At 39.4% G+C, this 20,899-nt stretch overlaps 1 protein-coding gene across 6 annotated transcripts in view; it reads right to left on the minus strand.

Annotated features, from left to right (window-relative positions):
- SCML4 (Scm polycomb group protein like 4) overlaps nucleotides 1-20,899 on the minus strand; it is a 116,414-nt gene that overhangs the window by 65,056 nt on the left and 30,459 nt on the right. The window contains exon 1 of one of the 6 annotated variants that reach the window (XM_075862238.1): nucleotides 5,861-5,947. The exons of the other annotated variants lie outside the window; for them this stretch is intronic. The gene's annotated coding sequence lies outside the window, so the exon portion shown is untranslated. Of the gene's footprint in view, nucleotides 1-5,860; nucleotides 5,948-20,899 lie in introns of those variants that run through there. 6 annotated transcript variants of the gene reach the window in all.

The raw sequence follows: 20,899 nt of genomic DNA on the forward strand, positions 1-20,899 counted from the left end.
AAGCAGAAGTGTCTGATCCCAAGAAACATCCATGGGATCTCTTTGCAGTATTTGACACTGTAGACCACCAACTTCTTCTAAGCATGCTCCACTCTATTAGACTTTAGGATACTGTTCTCTCTTGTTTTCTTCCTATCTCTTTGACCGTTCATTTAGTGTATGGTTTGTTGGCTCTACTTTTTCTTCACCTCTTCCCCTTGCTATCGGGGTTCCTCAGGGATCAGTCTTATGTCTTCTCCTCTTTTCTCTTTACACAGTCCCTATTGGACAAACTATCAGCAGATTTGGCTTCCAGTACCATCTCCACGCTGCTGGCACCCAAATATCTGCCTCTTTCCGTGACATCACCCCCGCTCTCATACAAAACATCAGTGATTGTCTATCCGCTTTCTCTAACATTATGTCTCTAGTTGAAACTGAATATTTTAAAATCTGATCTTACTATGTTTACTCCATCTACCAACCTACCTAAACCTGATGTCTCTATATCTGTGTGTGCTACTAACATATCTCCTAGGCAGCATGCCCGCTGTCTAGCGTTATGTTTGACTTGTCTGCTTATGTTACTTGCACCTAAATAGCATCTCCAGAATCCGCCCTTTTCTTCCTGTAGAAACAGCAAAACCTCTCATTGTCGCTCTGATTCAGTCTCGTCTTGACTACTGAAACTCATTACTGATCAGTCTTCCCCTCACTAAACTCTCCCCCCTCCAATCTATCCTTAATGCAGCAGCCAGGCTAATTTTTCCGACCAAACACAACACCAATGTCTCTACCCTGTGCCAGTCACTGCACTGGTTGCCTATTCACTTTAACAAATAATTTAAACTTATTACTCTAACCCACAAAGCTCTCCATAGTGCTGAACCTTCTTACATCTCCTCCCTCATCTCTGTCTACCATCTTACTCGCGCTCTATGTTCTACCAACGACCTTAGATTAACATCCTACATAATCCAAACCTCCCACTCTCGTCTACAAGATATTTCTTGTGCTGCACCAGTTGAGTGTGCCCTGAAAATACATATTTTTAAACAGGCCTATCATATTCCCGAATATGACTCCTTTCCTTTATACCACCACTACATTATTTCTCAGCCAACTATTTTACCCACACTCCTTGCACCTTAATGCACTTCATATCTGTCATACTCCTCTTGTTTGAATTGTAAATAACTTTTGTCACTATGTGATTTCTGATATTGTCTCTATATGTTCCCCCTGAATTGTAAAGTGCTGCGGAATATGTTGGCGCTATATAAAGACTATTATCCATCGGATGCTGAGATTTCATCTGACACTTTCTTCTTCTCGCTACTTATACAATATCTGGCACGCTACAAAGTGGAAAAATGAAGAGGAGAAAGATGAAAAATTATCAACATGGTAAGGTACATTTTGGAATTAAGATTCTATTTATACACACAAAACTACTGCCAAAGTTCTAAGGATAGGATTATCATAAGTCTTACAAAGGTCTACTGTTATGGAATGGAAACATAACTGAACTATAACTATATACACCTTTTTAAATCAAATCCTAGTTTTGCCGGAAAAAAAAAACTGTACTGTGGAAACAAAGCATCTAAGAATATTATGCCATAACATTCTGATCCAACCGATCCCGAAATACAATTTACAGCAGCATTCCCAACTGAACAGGACGGTGTTGCAGTTCCCTGCATTGCGGGTGACTGGGAGCGTAGCTATGCAGGGAAAATCTGTGTAGGAGCAGCAGCGCTTACTAGAGATTCTGCCCCTTCGTTCTTTGGACCTGTGTGGTTCCCAGGCAATAAGACACTTATCAATGAGGTGATGATTGCCTATCCTAGCGATTTTCCATAACTTCTTAGTGGGAAAAGCCCTTTACTCTTTTACACTGTCTAAGAGGCAAATATTATAATATTATGTCTAGCAATAGTGTATTTCTGCTTAGTATAGATGTTTCTAAGGCTTGTTTTCCTTTTCTTTGTAAATCACCCAAAAAAAAAAATGGGCGTAGTTGCTTTATAAAAACTGTTCTCTCCATTTAAGGAAAACAAACATTCATTGTGAAGATTAAAGAGTTCCATTGTGCAGGAACGCAACGCATTCAAACATCAGTGTGGTGTAGTTTATTTTTATTACCAGATTTTACTTTATGTGGAATATTGCTGCGACTCCTTATGACTGTCTGCCTTCATTTATGAAGTTTAGCTAATCAGCTTTCTAGGAAATAGTGGCATTGCAATAACAGCACAATATCGGTGGAGGTCTCAATTCACAGTAATTATTGATTATTTATTTCTGTGTGCAAACATTCTGCAGCGCTGTTCAAATATTGTCATCTTTCACAACACTCCCTGTCTACAATGAGGCTCACAATCTAAATTCCATATCTCTCGTCACACACTATTGCCAATTCCATAGGAAGCCCAAGAACCTACAGAATTATTTGGACAGTGACACAAGTTTTGGCATTTTAGCTGTTTACCAAAACATATTGAATATACAGTTATATAATCAATATGGGCTTAAAGTGCAGACTTTCAGCTTTAATTTGAGGGTACTCCCATCCTAATTTGAGGCAGGGTTTAGGAATTACAGCTCTTAAATATGTATCTTCCTCTTTTTCAAGGGACCAAAAGGTAATTGGACAATTATCTGAAAAGCTATATAATGGGCTGCATGGGCTATTCCCTCGTTAATCCTTCATCAATTAAGCAGGTAAAAGGTCTGGAGTTGATTCCAGGTGTGGCATTTTCATTTGGAAGCTGTTGCTGTGAACCCACAACATGAAATCAAGGGAGCTCTCCATGCAAGTGAAAGACCATCATTAGGCTGAAATTTTTTTAGAAATCCATCAGAGAGATGGCACAAATGTTAGGAGCGGCCAAATCAACAGTTTGATACATTCTTAAAAAAAAAAAAAAAGAGCGCTCTGGTTATCTCGCGAACTCCAAAAGTCCTGGACGTCCACAAAAGACAACAGTGGTGGATGATCCTTTCCATGGTGAAGAAAAACCCCTTCACAACATCTACCCAAGTGAGGATTACTCTCCTGGAAGTAGGTGTATCAGTATCTAAGTCTACCATAAAGAGAAGACTTCAGGAGAGCAAATACAGAGGGTTCACCACAAAGTGCAAACCATTAATCAGCCTCAAAAATAGAAAGACTAGATTAGACTTTGCCAAATAACATCTAAAGAAGCCAGCCCAGTTCTGGAACAGCATTCTTTGGACTGATGAAACTAAGATCAACCTGTACCAGAATGATGGGAGGAAGAAAGTATGGAGAAGGCTTGGAATGGCTCAAGATCCAAACCACACCACACCCTCTGTAAAACATGGTGGAGGCAGTGTGATGGCATGGGCATGTATTGCTGCCAAAGGCACTGGGTCACTAGTGTTTATTGATGATGTGACTGAAGACAGAAGCAGCCGGATGAATTCTGAAGTGTTCAGGGATATACTTTCTGCTCAGATTCAACCAAATGCAGCAAGGTTGATTGGATGTCGCTTCACAGTACAGATGGACAATGACCCAAAACATACTGCGAAAGCAACCCAGGAGTTTTTTAAGGCAAAGAAGTGGAATATTCTGCAATGGCCAAGTTTATCACCAGATCTCAACCCGATCGAGCTGCATTTCACTTGCTTAAGACAAAACTTAAGGCAGAAAGACCCACAAACAAGCAACAACTGAAGACAGTTGCAGTAAAGGCCAGGCAAAGCATCACAAAGGAGGAAACCCAGCGTTTGGCGATGTCCATGGGTTCCAGACTTCAGGCAGTCATTGCATGCAAATAATTCTCTACAGAGTAATACAAAAAAAACATTTTATTTATGATAATGTTAATTTTTCCAATTACTTTTGAGCCCCTGAAATGAGGAGGCTGTGTAGCAAAATGATTGCAATTCGTAAACGTTACACATGATATTTTTGTTCAACCCCTGGAATTAAACCTGAAAGTCTACACTTCAATTGCATCTCAGTGGTTTCATTTCAAATCCAATGTGCTGTCATGCAGAGCCCAAATAATGAAGATTGTGTCACTGTCCAAATAATTCTGGATCTAACTGTATCAGTATGATTTGGAGTGTGGAAGGAAATCAGAGAATCTGTATGAAATCCACACAAATACGGCGGACCAGTGTTTCTCAATTCCAGTGCTCAAGTAACTGGACATGTATTAAAGGATTTACATAATCTTGCTGAGGTTTTTTTCATGAGTATCAATGCATCTGCAACTTCCACCATTGTCCTCTGTATGGGAAAATCCTTAAAGGGAGTCTGTCAGCACATTTCAGTCTTACAAACGTCTGGCGCTGCTAGTTAGCGATAGTGTAAAGAAAGATGTACATACCAGTGAGGTGGATCATAGGGCTTGCATAAGGGTAAAAAAAAAAACTTTTTGTTCCATCATGCACCATATGCTAATTAGGTTGGTGTGTGTGCTCCAACCGCTCCCCTCCCCTTTGCAGCTGATTGGCAGTTCTGCTTGTCTTTATCGCCATACAAGCAGAGCCATCAATTACTTGCAGAAGGGAAGGAAAGGTTGGAGCTCTAGATGCCGGACACTTCCTGATTCGTTGGCCTTTTCAAACTAATTAGCATATGGAGCGCGGCAGAATCAAAGTTATTTTTTACCTTGATGCAAGCCATATGAGCGACATCACTGGTACATACATATTCCCTTACCCTACACTAACTAGCCATTTGTTTTCCTAAAATGTGATGACAGACTCTTTTTAAAACATAAATTAGAACCTATAATACCTTCAGGCATCAGTATATATACCGCCTGACGAAGGGTGTGAGTAACCACAGCCTGTAATATTGGATTAAGTAAACATTGTAGTCGCTGGTATTTTTTGATGGTCTCAATAGAGGCTATGGTCTTAATTATGTTTTAATTTTTGTATGTAATTGTGGGAAGGTGGTGTCCATGTCTATGGACGAATAAAATATAATTTTTTTAACTATACGGGTCTAATTGTGTATTTGTTTTGAGACATATTTTGGTTTAGTCTCTTTAAAACATTACCTGTCGGGGGCATTTGAGGACTGGAGTTGATAAACACTCATCTAGCCTACTATGTCTTTTCCTGGGTACAGTAGATCTGCTGTATGGCACTATTACTGTAAATGGTTTGGGAGGCATTTTTTACATTGGCACTGGGCCCTACAAATTCCAGTATTGCCTCTTTCCCAAATTACAATATTTCATAAAGTTCTCATATATATTTATTATCTAAATACTCTTATGAATCTGTACTTGAAGAATACAGCGCAGCCATATACAGTCATGTGAAATCGGTCTTACAACTGATCTAAATAGACTGGCCAACATTTTTCCTTCAAGTCAATGGGGGGGGGGGGGTCAGATTTGTTGTGAACAGTTTTTAGCTGTTTTCCCTCAATAAATACAATAATAATTTACTGAAAAAGTGGACTGTTTAATTGCTGCAAACTGCTCCGGTGTAATTTGTCTACGTTAAACAAGATAAGATGGATGGATGGATAGATAGCTATAGAGAGAGATGGATAGAGAGAGAGAAAGAGATCGATAGATAGATAGATTAGATATATAGAAAGAGGTGTAGACTCATCAATCTACCTGGGTATTCATTAGAACAATATTGTATCTATCTCTGTGTTAATAATTTACCAAAGTAGGAAAATGCATTTGAACGGAAGGAGTAAAGCTTTTACTCTATCATTACTATGTACTCAATGCTACTGCTTAATGAGCTGCAAAATGGAAATGGTTAAAAGCACATAGCAACCATCAACTAAAATATTTCCCTGCTATAGAATAGAGGTCCGTAACCTACTAGAGTAAATATTGTCTGCAGATAGTCATTGTGGTACCTTTACCTGTTTCTTTTTTATATATTTTTTCATTTTTGATTGTCCTAATCACCATCCCCAAGACATTGTAAAGAACTCATCCGCCCATGCTGTCAGTACAGGGACACACACATCAATTTTCAGTTCTTATTGATCTATCACTAAAACAGAAGAATGAAAAACGGATTCATCCCATCAGAAGCCACATAAGAGCCATTACTGAGCGTGAGCTAGCCATTCAATTACATTATATTAATTAAAGGTTCAGAGTGTCGCTATATCTAAGCAGAAGTGAAGCAAGTGAACCCTAATAGCAGCTTCAAGCCTGACACCATTTTTTTTATTATGGGAAAACATACCAGATTTAGCTTATAAATGCAAAACACCAGAGGGAGCAGATAATCAATCATGAAAAACACTGCTCCACTTGACTTCTGAGCTGTGATGCGTGATCCGGAAGAAGTATAGACAGCTTCTTTTAAGGGATCAATAACCATCATTTTAAGCCTCTGTGTATCACGGGAGATATTAGCAAATCTGAGTATGCGTTCATCATATTGTCATATTGATATATATTATCATATTCATATACATTATGGTATTGTCCATTTGTTGTTGCTATGGGTTTCTACTCATTTCATAGAAAGAGGAGCCATTGGTTTAAAAATAAAACAAAAAACTTTTACAAATCATTTGGATTTGATTTTTATATCTGAAACTATTTAATATAAATTTTCCTGTAAAAAAAATTAGGCAGTGATACAATCATTCTGGTTCTTCTATGGTCCCACTTGCTCATTATTGCTTCATTAATAATCAACTTATCAATCATCATACATATTAGCCTAGAAATGCCCTTATACTCTTGCTGATATATATTTTTAAGTGTTATCTACTTGTGAAATCTGGCAGCTTTCCAAAGAACATGGCCATTAGTCAATAGTTAATTAAAGAGCTGGAAGGCATTGGGACAAAACAGATGGGAGATTAAAGAATTTCCATTGCATTAGCTGAGAATCACACTAGTTGCTAGAAAATTGGAACCCACCGTACAATTTTTAATTCTGGTGCTTGGAAAAAGTTACATATTTTACTGGAAAAGAATACTGGGAAAAATACTAAAATGGTACTGTCCTGTACAGGCAATACTTCAAAAGCAAGGTTAATACGGAAAATATCTTCTCATTGAAAATAAGTATTAACAGTGAAGAGGGAATGTATGTAATGGTGGCCTCAAGTGGATTTCTACAAATTCTTATCCATGTTAAAATAAAATCATAGTAATATCAAAGTTCTTAATTTTTTTCAAAGTTAAGAGCCCAAGCTTTGTTCACACCTGCGTCGTGGATTTGTCAATAGCTTTAAGTGAGGTCCATCGGGAAAATGTATTTCACTGTATGCATATACAGCAGTATATGTTGAAGCCTTCTGTCGGAGGTTTACGTTGGGAGTCCTCCTGACATATACCTCCGACGGAAGGCAGTTAATGCGATGTAAAGTGGGTCTAACTGTGAATATTGAACTGTACATACTGTAAGTCATCAGTCTTCTACCATACACAAAAGTACTGTGGACACTTTGTAGCCAAAGATTTCTCTCAGTGAAAGGCATTTCTGATGAACAGAGAACCTCAAGCTTGTTTAGCACAAAAGCCTCATTCGAGTGTTGAATAACATAAAATCTGTTGAATCTGGACAAATGTAGCCTTCCCTCCGATCAGTTGACCGTTGGGGATCTCATCACGGGAGCAAGATTCGTGCAGGCACACATTTCCATCCTGCTGATTCCTCTAGATGAGAGCTGCTTCTTCCAATGGCTCTTTGGGCCAGAGGAGAGTCTTGAGCACAGCACCCCCATGTTGATTAATAGGCCATATAGAAAGGGGTTGTTCAGATGGCACAACCAGGGGCGTAACAAGTAACCATGGAGACCCATAGCAATACTTGGAATGGGGCCACACGCCAAAATGACCACCTTCAGTAGTGAGTCCTGAACATGAATAGCTTATGATTAGCACTAGGGCCCTACTCTGTTCAGTGTCTTTCCCTATTGACATCAGCCATCATGATTACAGGTGAGAATTCACATGGTAAACTATGACTTTCATTGGAGTTTACCTTTAACACCATTTAATAAGCGCCACCTACATATTGTACATATACTTTACCAGACAAAGATTACACCGTATCGCAGCAAAAATGTGGTGAAATCGCAATCGTTCTGTAGCTTCAAGGTTACTATATGAAACAAAAAGTTGCAAGGGATCAGGTCCCCAGCCAAAGACTCCAACCATAGGGAAACCTTGAATTTGATTTTATACACAGGCATATAATCTTTCATATTGAATACAACAGACAAAAATGGGCCATACTCCATCGAATGCAGAACTATGGACATATTCTCCCCTAGATGCATTGATTCTAGAGAGGAATACCTCTTACCAGTGTACATTGCCAGACGGAGGCACCATAAAATGGCCCACAGAGTGCCTATGGCTCCGTACATGCTCCATGCGCTGCTGTATAGATGTGCCCTTAATAAAAGTTGTATCTCAATGAATTTGCTATCAAAGAATATTTGAAGCAGCTGCCGCTTGGTTCTTTGATGAAAGAATATCGAATAGTGGATTAATATTGTATGTCTTTGTAGTCACTGCAGGAGATCAGACATTTTAAGGAAGTTAATTAAAAGCCACTCAATTATCCTTTAAATGATGAATAAGAAGATGTATATGAGAAAACGGAATACACATTATTAGAGGACTGCTATCGACACGCTATTTTATTTTTGAATAGAAAAAAATCATTAATGGGACTTTGCAGTAATGTGTAATCTGTTGAATAATAACATTTTAGGTCATGATGAAAATTTAAGTTTGAATTTGTTTCTTTATTTTATAAATATATTGTTACTTATTACAGGCCACAATATAAGGGCCTGTTCACATCACCGTTGCCCTTCCGTTGAGGTTTCAGTCGGGTTAACCCCTCAACGGAAAGGCAAATGGAAACCTAAGCTTCCATTTCCCTCACCATTGATTTCAATGGTGACGGAAACCTAGCTAATGGTTTCCGTCTGTTACCGTTGTGACAGGGTTCCGTTGTTCTTGACGCAACCAATAGCGCAGTCGACTGCGCTATTGATTCCGTCAAAACGAAACCTCGACGGAATCCCTCAACGGAACACAGACAGGGATGTGAACACAGCCTAAGTTACTTTTACAACCAAATGCTTAAGCGAACAACAAACCAAAGAAATTAAATTAAAAAGTTAAGAGTGAGACCTCATCTAGAGGGAGGGAGAGAACAATTGGTATTTAAGTAACTCCAAAATATACCCTTGGTTTGTGAATCTACACTTTAAAGCATAAGTTTGTAACAAGCAAACCTGGAACACTAATTTAGCTACTTGGGCCAGAAAACAAGGAAACATAGCTGGAAGGGAGTAGAGAGCGCTCAGTATTTACAGTGTTATGGGAACAGTCCATGAAGGGGGCGGGAAGCAGGAAGTCTTTGTGGTGCAGCTTCAGCTAATAGCTGCAGAGAGCTGCCGGGGGTGGTGTTGAAATGAAAACTTGTGACTTTGGTTAGGGACCCATGGTGTAAAGAGCATGTATTTGGGTAACCAGAGTAAAATAATGAACTGCCCATGTATGTTAAATTACCCTAATAGGTCAATTTTGCTAATCATGAAATTTTGCCTGGTTTTACTAATGCTCCACTAATATTAACATGAATAGCTACCCATAAAAAAGCATCTGAAATGCCAGATTTGGTACAGATGTGTCCACCCTTACTTTTGTTTGAATTTGATTAAGAACTACAATTTATCATGAAACAGATTCTAATAAAACGACATGCTAGCAAAACCCTTGACAGGATGCAATTCACATCACTACCACTGGGTGGCCACACATAGAAACATATATCATAGACCTCTCGTGACAGGGTATCGCAAAATTATGTATTTTTTTAAAGATGAACATCTCACGCCACACATCTCATGATATAGTGAGATAAGAGAAAAGTTAAGGAAGGACACATCTGTATATAGAAACTCCTTGGCAATTACTCTATCCTATCTGCACTTCAACAGTCTGCTGTCTGCATGGATATGGATATGGGCCTATCCAGACACACTTACCAGACACACCATGGCACATGTCAAACTATAAATGGCAAGCACGTAAACTGGAAATATATATCAATCTAAAAATATATAGTGTCATAATCAAATTCATTAAAGTGAAAAATAGAGGACAAATAGTCCAAAATCTAAAGTACATCCACTCTTCCCATAACCCTTAATTAATAAATTTCCGCCTTTTTCATTATATATTTATGTACTTTTTCATTAAATTACTTATTTGGCCAGTGAGTTTTTAAAAGGTTGCGGTTATGGGAAAAGAAAATGTACTTCATTCGATTTTGAACTATTTGTCTCCTATCTTTCACTTTAATAAATTAGATCATAAAATGCTATATTTTTAAACTAATATATATTTCCAGCTCTAGTGCTTGACATTTATAGCCCACAATATGTGCTCTGGTGTGTTGGATGTATTTATACTTCATTGGGCGTTGAACGCCATATTGAGATTTTCTTTGATTATTTAGCTAGATCATTGACACAATCATCTGGTCTGTGGTTTTTTCCATCTCTTTATTTGTCATTTTTTTGGATGAACCATAAAGTAACAAAAATACATAACATTAAAAAAATGTATTGAAACAATTTATAGAGCGGATACATTCAGTGTCTCTATATATACCCAGTTGTGTTCATTTTAACAATGGTTTGTAGCTAGGACACTGTAACAAATGATCTCCGTGGAGCCTTTTACCAGCCTTGGTTACACAGTGATCTAGAGATACCTCTGCTGAAAAAGGTCTCCGTTTGCTCATGGCAATGTCTGCCACATATAATCAGCCTCACTTTGCTAACCCTCTCCGCAAGTCAAAATTCTTATCTTAAATATCTAAAAAATAATTAAACCTTACTATAGTCGGAAGATACATTATGCATGACTCGTGAAGGTGAGTATATTAACATACTCTGTGATCCTCTAATTTTATGCAGCTGTAATGTATTTTCAAAGTGGTTAAAAAAAAAAATGAAGCAGCTAATTCCATGAAATATACAACAAAAATATCACTCACTGTAATTGGATTAATAGAATACTGTAGATGACACTGGCATATTCATGGTGATGACAATGATTACATTAATGAAGTGAATTATATTAACAGATGACAAAATGCCAACATTACATTTTAGAAATTTGTTGACACATTATTGTGAATAAAATAACATAGCTCTAAATAAATTAGAACAAAAATAATAGGTAAGTAAGGCTTCATTCACATCTGCGCTAAGGCTCCGTTCCGTCGCAGCTTTCCGTCAGAACGGAGCCCTGACAGACACAAACGGAAACCATAGGTTTCCCTTTCCATGACCATTGATTTCAATGGGGACAGATCCGATGGCAATGGATTCCGTTTGTCTCAGTTGTGCAAGGGTTCCGTCGTTTTGACGGAATCAATACCGTAGTCGACTACTCTATTCATTCCGTCAAAACTACGGAAAACTCCGGTTTCCATTTGTGTCAGACAGCGTTCCATTCCGACAGAATGCTCAGACGGAACGTCGGAATGGAACCCTAACGGATATGTGAACGAAGCCTTAAAAGGTTATCCTACAAAATGATGGTACAAAATTAATTAAAATATTTATTTACTTTGAGAATTATTTTCAAAGAGATGTAACTTGAAGCTCCTGGGTTCCAATGCAAAATCTGTAACAGGCCCCCCAACTACCATGTGACATTTAAAATACTGGTATCTTATTATGTGGCAGAGGGGCTCTTGGGCCTCCTCAGGTACTATGGTTCCGGTGGAAAACCTACCTGTGTATCCCGTTTGGACATATACAGGCAGCAGAGGGCTTATGTAAAAGAACAGTATATGGGCCCCTTACTCTCAAATAGCTCAACATAGAACACCCCATATGAGTCTCTACCAATTGTGAGCTGTGAAATTTATTATTTGAGTGTCTTACATACATGTGATCAAAGAGACAGTAGTAAGCTGCTTTTAAATATGCCATTAGGCCCCTTATCTCTTGGGCCCCTGTGCAACTGCACACGTTGCAAATATGGTATGTCCACCCCCATCATCCACTCGAACTACGCCCCCGTCTTTGCCTATATTAATATCTCTTATTGCATGATCTATAAAAATAAGGTTCTACTAAAAATTTTAAGGGTTTTACGAAGATGTGGAAGGATAATGGTAGAAGGGGAGGTAGTGATGACTATTTTAGAAATCGTGTTGGTAGGGTCTTTTTTTTTTCCAGAAAAGGAGTAAGAAGATGAGCAGTTGTGGATCTATTCACCCTTCTGTGACTAATTAGGCTGTTTAATGGCGTCTGGATCGCGGCATCTAATAAGTTGCACCAAACACTCGCATCACTTACACAAAAAACATCTATAAAATTGATCAATTTTACACTGTCCCTTGGTCTGAACCTGATCTTTAGTGTAAAATCCTCTGACTGCTTCTCTAGAGATGCCCGTTAGATGCTACAGAGAAGAATGCCTACTAAATTTCTGACTGATGGAACACATTTGTGTCAGTCAGAAATGCCATTTCTACCCTCTGATTGCTGCCATAAATCTTATCTAGTTACAAAAAAAAACAAGTATAAGTTAACGCATTAGATTCATTTAGGGATTTGTGATTATAGATTAGGGTTAGAGTTCTCCTAGTGGTATGGAAATAATATACCTATATAATCTCCAATTTTATTTGCATGCAAAAATTGGTTACCACTTTCCCGCAGCTTTAGCATTTCTTTAACACACACACACACACACACACACACGCACACGCACACGCACACACACGCACACACGAAACACACGAAACACAGGATCAACACTGCCGAATAATAGGCTGAACTAGATGGACACGTCTTCTTTCGGCCTTACAAATCATGATATTATGAAACTAAGAATAGTTTATGTATAAACTCCTCACATCTTACAGTCATTTGCCGAGTTCATTTTGTTTGCATAAAGGATCTGTTTGAGTAAGCGTTTTAGTCACTAATTGGAAATTTTGTGCAATTTTTGCTTATAATATAAAATGCAAAGCTGCGTGAAGATGGTTGTGCATGTAAATTATTAAGTTATATCTTTATACTTGGCATGCTGTGGGCTTTCTCAAAAAATGTATATGGGTAGCATAGTAGTTTGCGGTGTGCACTATATATTTCTATCACCTTTGCAGATGAAGGCCAAATATTCCATGATCTCCGTTTCAGCGGTTTTGAGAGCACAAACTCTTGTTAACGTAGATGCTTGTGATTTATATGAACTTTGCACAAGTGGATCTATTACTTTTACAGTGTATTGTCTGTGTGTAAGCCTCTGCTTGTATGTGACTTCTAGGTACAAATGGTAGATTTAATCAATCTTTTAATTTTCAAAAGTCAACTGCGCTATTGATTCCCTCAAAAAAACGGGAACCTTATGGAAAGGAGACAAACGGAAACCATTAGCAACGAAAGCATTACCTTTGAAATCAATGGTAATGCAAACGGAAGCTGTGGTTTCCGTTTGCCTTTCCGTTGATGGGTTCCTCAGACGGAAAGCTCAGACGGAACCCATCAACGGAAAGCAAACGCTGGGTGTGAACAGGCACTTATTCATGTCCATGTTAAACAAGAAAGCAAACAAATAAATAAATCAGTTAGGAAGTAATGTCTACTAGTCTAAGGCTGGGAACACACGTCGCGGCCAAAATGCATTCACGGCAAAAAGAATGCATTCTGAACACGAAGTGTGAACCCAGCCTTACAGAAACATAATTAAAACTGCTCTACATAACGTGTTCCTATAAATCTCAGGAGATCAATATGACGTCTCCCAAATTAATGCAGGCAGAATCTAATGTCTACTCATTAGCTATTGAGCGAGGAAATTCCTTCCCGTTTCAACAGTGCTTGCTCCTCCTATTAAATATATGAGCACAATAGCTGAAAGAACCTTCATCTCTTTTGTATTACCATGTTTAAATATGTCTTGTCATGCCTCACGCTATACTGTGTTCGCCATTGTTTGACTGGAATACTGTGCTGCTTTAGTTACAAATTATACACTCTTTCCTCAGACCAGAAATCTGTGTATTTTGCATACCTTTGGGTACGCACAAGATTTTATATTTTGCATTTGTGGAAAAAAAACTCACTTGTCATTTTCCAAGTAAATAATGATAATAACTCTGCCAAGCATAAAATTGACTATGAATAAAAAAGGCATTATCTTGGACACAGAAAAATCTGTTTTTTTTATATACATCAGAGAGCCATATACAGTCATGGGGAAAAGAAAGTACACCCCCTCAACACTATTGCGATGAACAAATGTCCTCAAACATCAATAGACTGAAGTAATGCTGCAAAGAAGAGTGAGACTGATAACTCCTGCAGAAAATAATTACTTCGAGTCATTGTTGCTAAAGGTAATTCTACATGTTACTGTAGGATAGGGTGTACTTACTTTGTCTTATCTGTTTTCTGAATGTTGGTTAAGGCTCTATTCACACGACAGGATCCGAGTGTCGGCCGATAAAAACGGCCGTGTTTCCGTTTTTAACGGCCGATTTTGACACGTTCTGCAGCCGTTTCTTTTCCCTGTCCATTTTAAAAACAGATGAAGTTCATTTGTAACGCCTCGTGCACATGACCGTTGTGCCACTCGGGCCGTTTGTGACAGCATCCGAGTGGCACCCATTCACGGACCCATTAACTTTAGCGGGCGAATCGGGTCCGTGAAAAATTATCAGACTCTTCGATCTGAGGAAAGATAGGACATGTACTATCTTTCCTCGGATCACTGACGGGACTCGACCGGCACACACGGTTGTGTGCATGAGGCGTTAATTTTTTGCCATGTACTTCACTCTGTAGATAATGCCACACACTGCGCCCTCTGTAGATACTGCCACAGCCCCCTGTAGGTAGTGCCAGACAGGCCCCTGTAGGTAGTGCCACACAGCCCCCCTTGTAGGTAGTGCCACACAGCGCCCCTGTAGGTAGTGCCACACAGCCACCCCCTAGAAAGTGCCACACAGCCACCCTGTAGGTAGTGCCACACAGCCCCCTGTAAGTAGTGCCACACAGCCCACCTTGTAGGTAGTGCCACACAGCCCACCTTGTAGGTAGTGTCACACAGCCCCCCTTGTAGGTAGTGCCACACAGCGCCCCTGTAGGTAGTGCCACGCAGCCACCCCCTAGAAAGTGCCACACAGCCCCCCTTGTAGGTAGTGCCACACAGCGCCCCTGTAGGTAGTGCCACACAGCCACCCCCTAGAAAGTGCCACACAGCCCCCCTGTAGGTAGTGCCACACAGCCCCCTGTAAGTAGTGCCACACATCCCACCTTGTAGGTAGTGCCACACAGCCCACCTTGTAGGTAGTGCCACACAGCCCACCTTGTAGGTAGTGCCACATAGCCAGCCCCCCTGTATGTAGTGCCACAAAGCCCCCCTGTAGGTAGTGCCACAAAGCTCCCCTGTATGTAATGGCACACAGCCCCCTATAGGCAATGCCACACAGCCCCCTATAGGCAATGCCACACAGCCCATTTTAGGTAATGCAACACAGCCTCCCTGTAGGTAGTGCCACATAGCCTCCCTGTAGGTAGTGCTACACAGCCCCCTTTTACATAGCACAACCCATAGATAGCAACCCCCTACATTCCTGTAGATAGCGCCACTGTAGGGGACCGTTCCACGTGAAGTCTGACTTCAATGTCCATATATGGAGAGTGGTCAGGGACTTCTCCTGAATAGGAAACATGGGCCACAGCGCCGGCGATTCCGCTTCAGAAGTCCCTGACGTCACTGTACATATATGGCCGGGGATTCCGCTCCTATAGGGAGCAAAAAAATACCCTCCTCCTCACATGTACTTTGCACACGGCCGGGAATCCCTGTCGTGCGAATAGGGCCTAACTTTTTGGAATGTGTTGTGTTTTTGTTGTGGTCACCAGAGGTTTTGTATTTGTTTATAGAGGTTGGTAAGGATTTATTTTTTATTTAGACCCTAATAAATAAACATTTTGAATTTAAGGAAGGGTGTATTTTATTTTTGCCCAAGCGTGGTGCTTTGACTTTAATGTAACTTAAAATGGTATAATAGTTTCAACAAATAAAGGTTATTCATTGTATACTTTCTGTATCAATTCTTCATGATTTTCAAGATCTTTGCTTGTAGTTAATCAATTTGAATCTACAGGGTGGGCCATTTATATGGATACACCTAAATAAAATGGGAATGATTGGTGATATTAACTTCCTGTTTGTGGCACATTAGTATATGGGAGGGGGGAAACTTTTCAAGCTGGGTGTTGACCATGGCGGCCATTTTGAAGTCGGCCATTTTGTATCCAACTTTAGTTTTTCAATGGGAAGAGGGTCATGTGACATCAAAATTATCGAGAATTTCACAAGAAAAACAATGGTGTGCTTGGTTTTAACGTTACTTTATTCTTTCATGAGTTATTTACAATCTTCTCTTTGTTTACAGCCGTTGACATGTCGCAGAGGTTAACACGTGAGGAGCGGATAGAAATTGTGTTGATGTCTGGTGAACCCAGTACCCGGGTCACTGCAGCAGATTTCAATGCAAGACACCCTACGACACCACCCATCTCCCATGCTACAGTTTGCAAACTGCTTGCCAAGTTTTGTGAAACTGGTTCAGTGTTGGATTTGCTCAAATGTGGACGCATGAAAACTGTCACTAATGAAGAAACATCAGTGGCTGTCCTAGCTTCATTCAGCAAGAGCCCACAGCGTAGTACTCGCCGCATGTCACTGGAGAGTGGCATCAGTCGAACATCCCTTCGGCGGATATTAGCTACTCACAAATGGCACCCTTACAAACTCCAGCTGCTGCAGCATCTCAACGAGGATGACCCAGATCGGCGCACTGAATTTGCAGAATGGGCAAAACAAAAATTGGAACAGGACCCTCAGTTTACACAGAACATTTTGTTCAGCAATGGAAACCTCAAGGCCACAGGATATCTGAAATTGCTACATGATGATGTGTTTCCCTCTTTATGCACTGAAGCTGGCACGTTCCCTGAGTTTTTCCAGCAAGATGGTGCACCACCACATTATGGGTGTCAGGTCCCAGCATTCCTAGATGAACAGTTTCCTGGAAAGTGGATTGGTCGTCGTGGGCCAGTTGAATGGCCCCCTAGGTCTCCCGATCTGACCCCCTTAGACTTTTATCTTTGGAGTCATCTGAAGGCAATTGTCTATGCTGTGAAGATACGAGATGTGCAGCAACTGAAACTACGGATACTGGAAGCCTGTGCTAGCATTTCTTCTGCGGTGTTGCTATCAGTGTGTGAAGAGTGGGAGAAGAGGGTTGCATTGACAATCCAACACAATGGGCAGCACTTTGAACACATTTTATACGTGGTCAGAAACTTGTAAATAACTCATGAAAGAATAAAGTAACGTTAAAACCAAGCACACCATTGTTTTTCTTGTGAAATTATCGATAAGTTTCACATGACCTCTTCCCATTGAAAAAAATAAAGTTGGATACAAAATGGCCGACTTCAAAATAGCCGCCATGGTCAACACCCAGCTTGAAAAGTTTCCCCCCTCCCATATACTAATGTGCCACACACAGGAAGTTAATATCACCAACCATTCCCATTTTATTTAGGTGTATCCATATAAATTGCCCACCCTGTACATTGTATCTTCCAGAGAATAAAAATCTGTATATGGCCATGTGATGGACGTATAGGTGCGCGGCTCGTTACAAGACACAGCTCTGATACACATACTGTAACTGTAACGATCCCAGCACCTGTGTGTCCATCGCATGAGCATAGACAGATTTTTATCCTCTAGAAGTAAACAATGTAGATTCCAATTAAATGACTGCAAGCAGAGATCCTGCTAAATATGAGGAATAAAAGTATATTAGAAAGATGTAGAGCTTATTATTAAACTGAAATACCCCATTGAGATGGCCATAAAAATTAGATACTTGTTGGTGGATGCCACTGGTTTTGACACAAGTCATCGACAATTTTTGTCTAAATGGCTGCTTATCACCTATTAAAACAATATACAACACCACATAAATGTAATTAAATAATTTTTTTTTGCTGTTGAACTGAATATTCCTTTTAAAGGTTAACAAATTGGTAAGTTTACTAAACTTGTAGTGTTATATCAATATAATATATAGTATAAAGCTATATTCACACGGGTCAGATTTGTCATAGGCAAATCCAACCCAGGGATCCGAAGTACTATTCCGAGGCTTACCCCTGATTTCTACTGCGGATTTGTAGTTTGATGTGGGGCATTCAATGGGGCTAATGAACAGGGCTAATCCGCGTTTCCAAATCTGCCAGCTTACATGTCACAGCGACCACACATCGATCTTTGGCCATTCAACCTGAATTGTGGCCAAAGTTGCTGAGTAGCCGGCCCGTAGCCTTACAGTAGTATTCAACCCAGGAGAATTGCTTTTAGAAAAGAATAACGCCGACATACAGTGCATTGTATGGTGATGTGTGGAGCCAGAGAGGACTTTGTGTGCCATGGTACAGATACAGCCTCTACAGTTTGCACGAGGCCTAAGCTTAAGATGTACTAAAGGACTCATTCAGTGCATAGAGCTAGATCAGAATGTACTATTAACGTGTGAATTTCCATGCTGTTATTAAGAGACGTGGTGATGGGCAAATCATTTATTGGTGATTCTATATAATATACTTTGGGGACATTTAAATAAATAGGAGGTGAGTGAGAAATTGTACAAAATGGACACAAGTTCCCAGTGGATTTTAAATGTAATTGCTGCTATTATTATACAATTCAAATAGGTCAAACATGACGCTGTCGTCTAATAATGGCGTGTCTTCTAGTGATCTATTGCTGCCAGTATTTATAGAAAACTACAGTATCTGACACATTGCTGAGTCGGCTGCTACATGTCAATGCCTTGTGTGTAATTAGGACACAGTCAATTTATGCCAGTACATTAGTAGGCAATTTCAAATTAACTATTTCCTTCCAGTGTTGCTTTTTAAAGTAACATCTGTAGCTAAACTTTTAGGCCACGGCTACACCTTGGAAAAAATAACATTTTTCATTTACACAGCCAAATTCTTATAAAGTCTATGAAATTCCAGTGGGGTCCAAATGCTCACTACACCCCTATATTAATTCCTTGGGGTGTAGTGTGCAAAATGGTGTCTTTTGGGGTGCTTCCTTTGTTTTGGCACCACAAGACCTCTTCTAACCTGACATGGTGCCTAAAATATTATCTAATAAAAATAAGGCCACAAAATCCCCTAGGTGCTCCTCTGCTCCTGAGGCCAGTGTTTCAGTCCAGTAGCACACTTGGGCCACATGTGGGATATTTCTAAAAAACGACAGAATATGGGCAATAAATATCAAGTTGTGTTTCTCTTGTAAATCCTTCTGTGTTACGAAAAAAAAAGAATTAAAATGGAATTTATGCAAAAAAAATGAAATTTGTAAATGTTACCTTCACTTAGCTTTAATTCCTGTGAAACGCCTAACGGGTTAAGAAACGTTCTGAATGCTGTTTTGAATGCTTTAAGGGGTGCAGTCTTTAAAAAGGGGTGATTTGTGGGGGTTTCTAATGTATAGGCCCCTAAAAAATGAACTAATCCCTAAAAAATTGACTTTTGAAATTTTCTTGAAAATGTGAGAAATTTTATCTAAAATTAAAAGCCTTGTAATGTCCTAGAAAAATAAAAGGATGTTCAAACAACGATGCCAACATAAAGTAGACATATAGGAAATATTAATTATTAACTATTTTGTGTGGTATAACTGCCTGTCTTACAAACAGATACATTTAAATTTAGAAAAATGTTAATTTTTAAAAAATTTCTAAAAATCTTAGCGTTTTTCACAAATAAGCAATAAATGTATCAACCAAATTTTACCTCTGACATAAAGTACAATGTGTCACGAGAAAACATTCTCTGATTTGCTTGGCTACATAAAAGCATTCCAAAGTTATTACCACATAAAGTGACATGCGAGATTTTAAAAATGAGGGTCTGTCAAGGTGGCTGAAAGTGGCTGAAGTGGGAAGGGGTGAAAATTCAGAGGAAAAACATTCAAACAAAATCACAGACATTACATAGTAACAAACAGACTAACAATTCAAACAAGAGGAGCGAGGACCCTACTCATAAGAGTTTAGACATATATAGGTACAGTGAACTTCAGAGTACTCTTATTTTATCAAAGATAATGTCCACCATTATATTTTTGGGTCCAAAATTCTGTGCTTATTAATTTCATTATACAATAATTTCATATATCCTTATAGGGATTGGAGCTTCAGTTTTCTGATACAGAGATATAATTCCTCTGCTTCCATTCACACACTCCATAGAGTTGCATGAAAAAACTGCATATGAAATGATATAGCTAGCATTGAACTCAACAGGAGACTCATACATCTTTATACACTAAGCTCCCTTTAGTGGTGGTGACTGCAAGTAATACTATAATTGTGTGATGGGAAAAAAGGGGAGCAGTTCAGTGGTTGTTATCAAACCATGGGTCCCTTAGCAGTTGTGTGGCCTGCCTAGGTACCCCACTGCCTCTTTGTCAGCTTTACTGGTTATTTAAAAAACTGGTAGATAGTTGTTTGTTGCTCTGGAGCTGTGTGGGTACTGTTTAGTAGTTACGGAAGTACCACACACTGAAATGGAGACAATTGACAGAATTCTAAATGGCATGTAGCAAATCACAACCAGACGGAGTCCATGCTTTAAAGGCCACCTCTCCTTATATATCTATTTTAGTACGTACATGTATTCCCCATAAAATAACAATTTAAGTATCTTTGCATAGAACTCTTATTCCTCTGTTATTCCTCCGGAAATGTATGAATAAATTAACAACTGGGTGTTACCAGTGTGTGTTGATGGGGGCTGTCGCTACTCACTCTGACGCTGTCCAATCAGACTGTGTAGGGA

This window comes from Rhinoderma darwinii, chromosome 4, assembly GCF_050947455.1.
Source record: "Rhinoderma darwinii isolate aRhiDar2 chromosome 4, aRhiDar2.hap1, whole genome shotgun sequence".
Taxonomy (NCBI): Eukaryota; Metazoa; Chordata; class Amphibia; order Anura; family Rhinodermatidae; genus Rhinoderma; species Rhinoderma darwinii.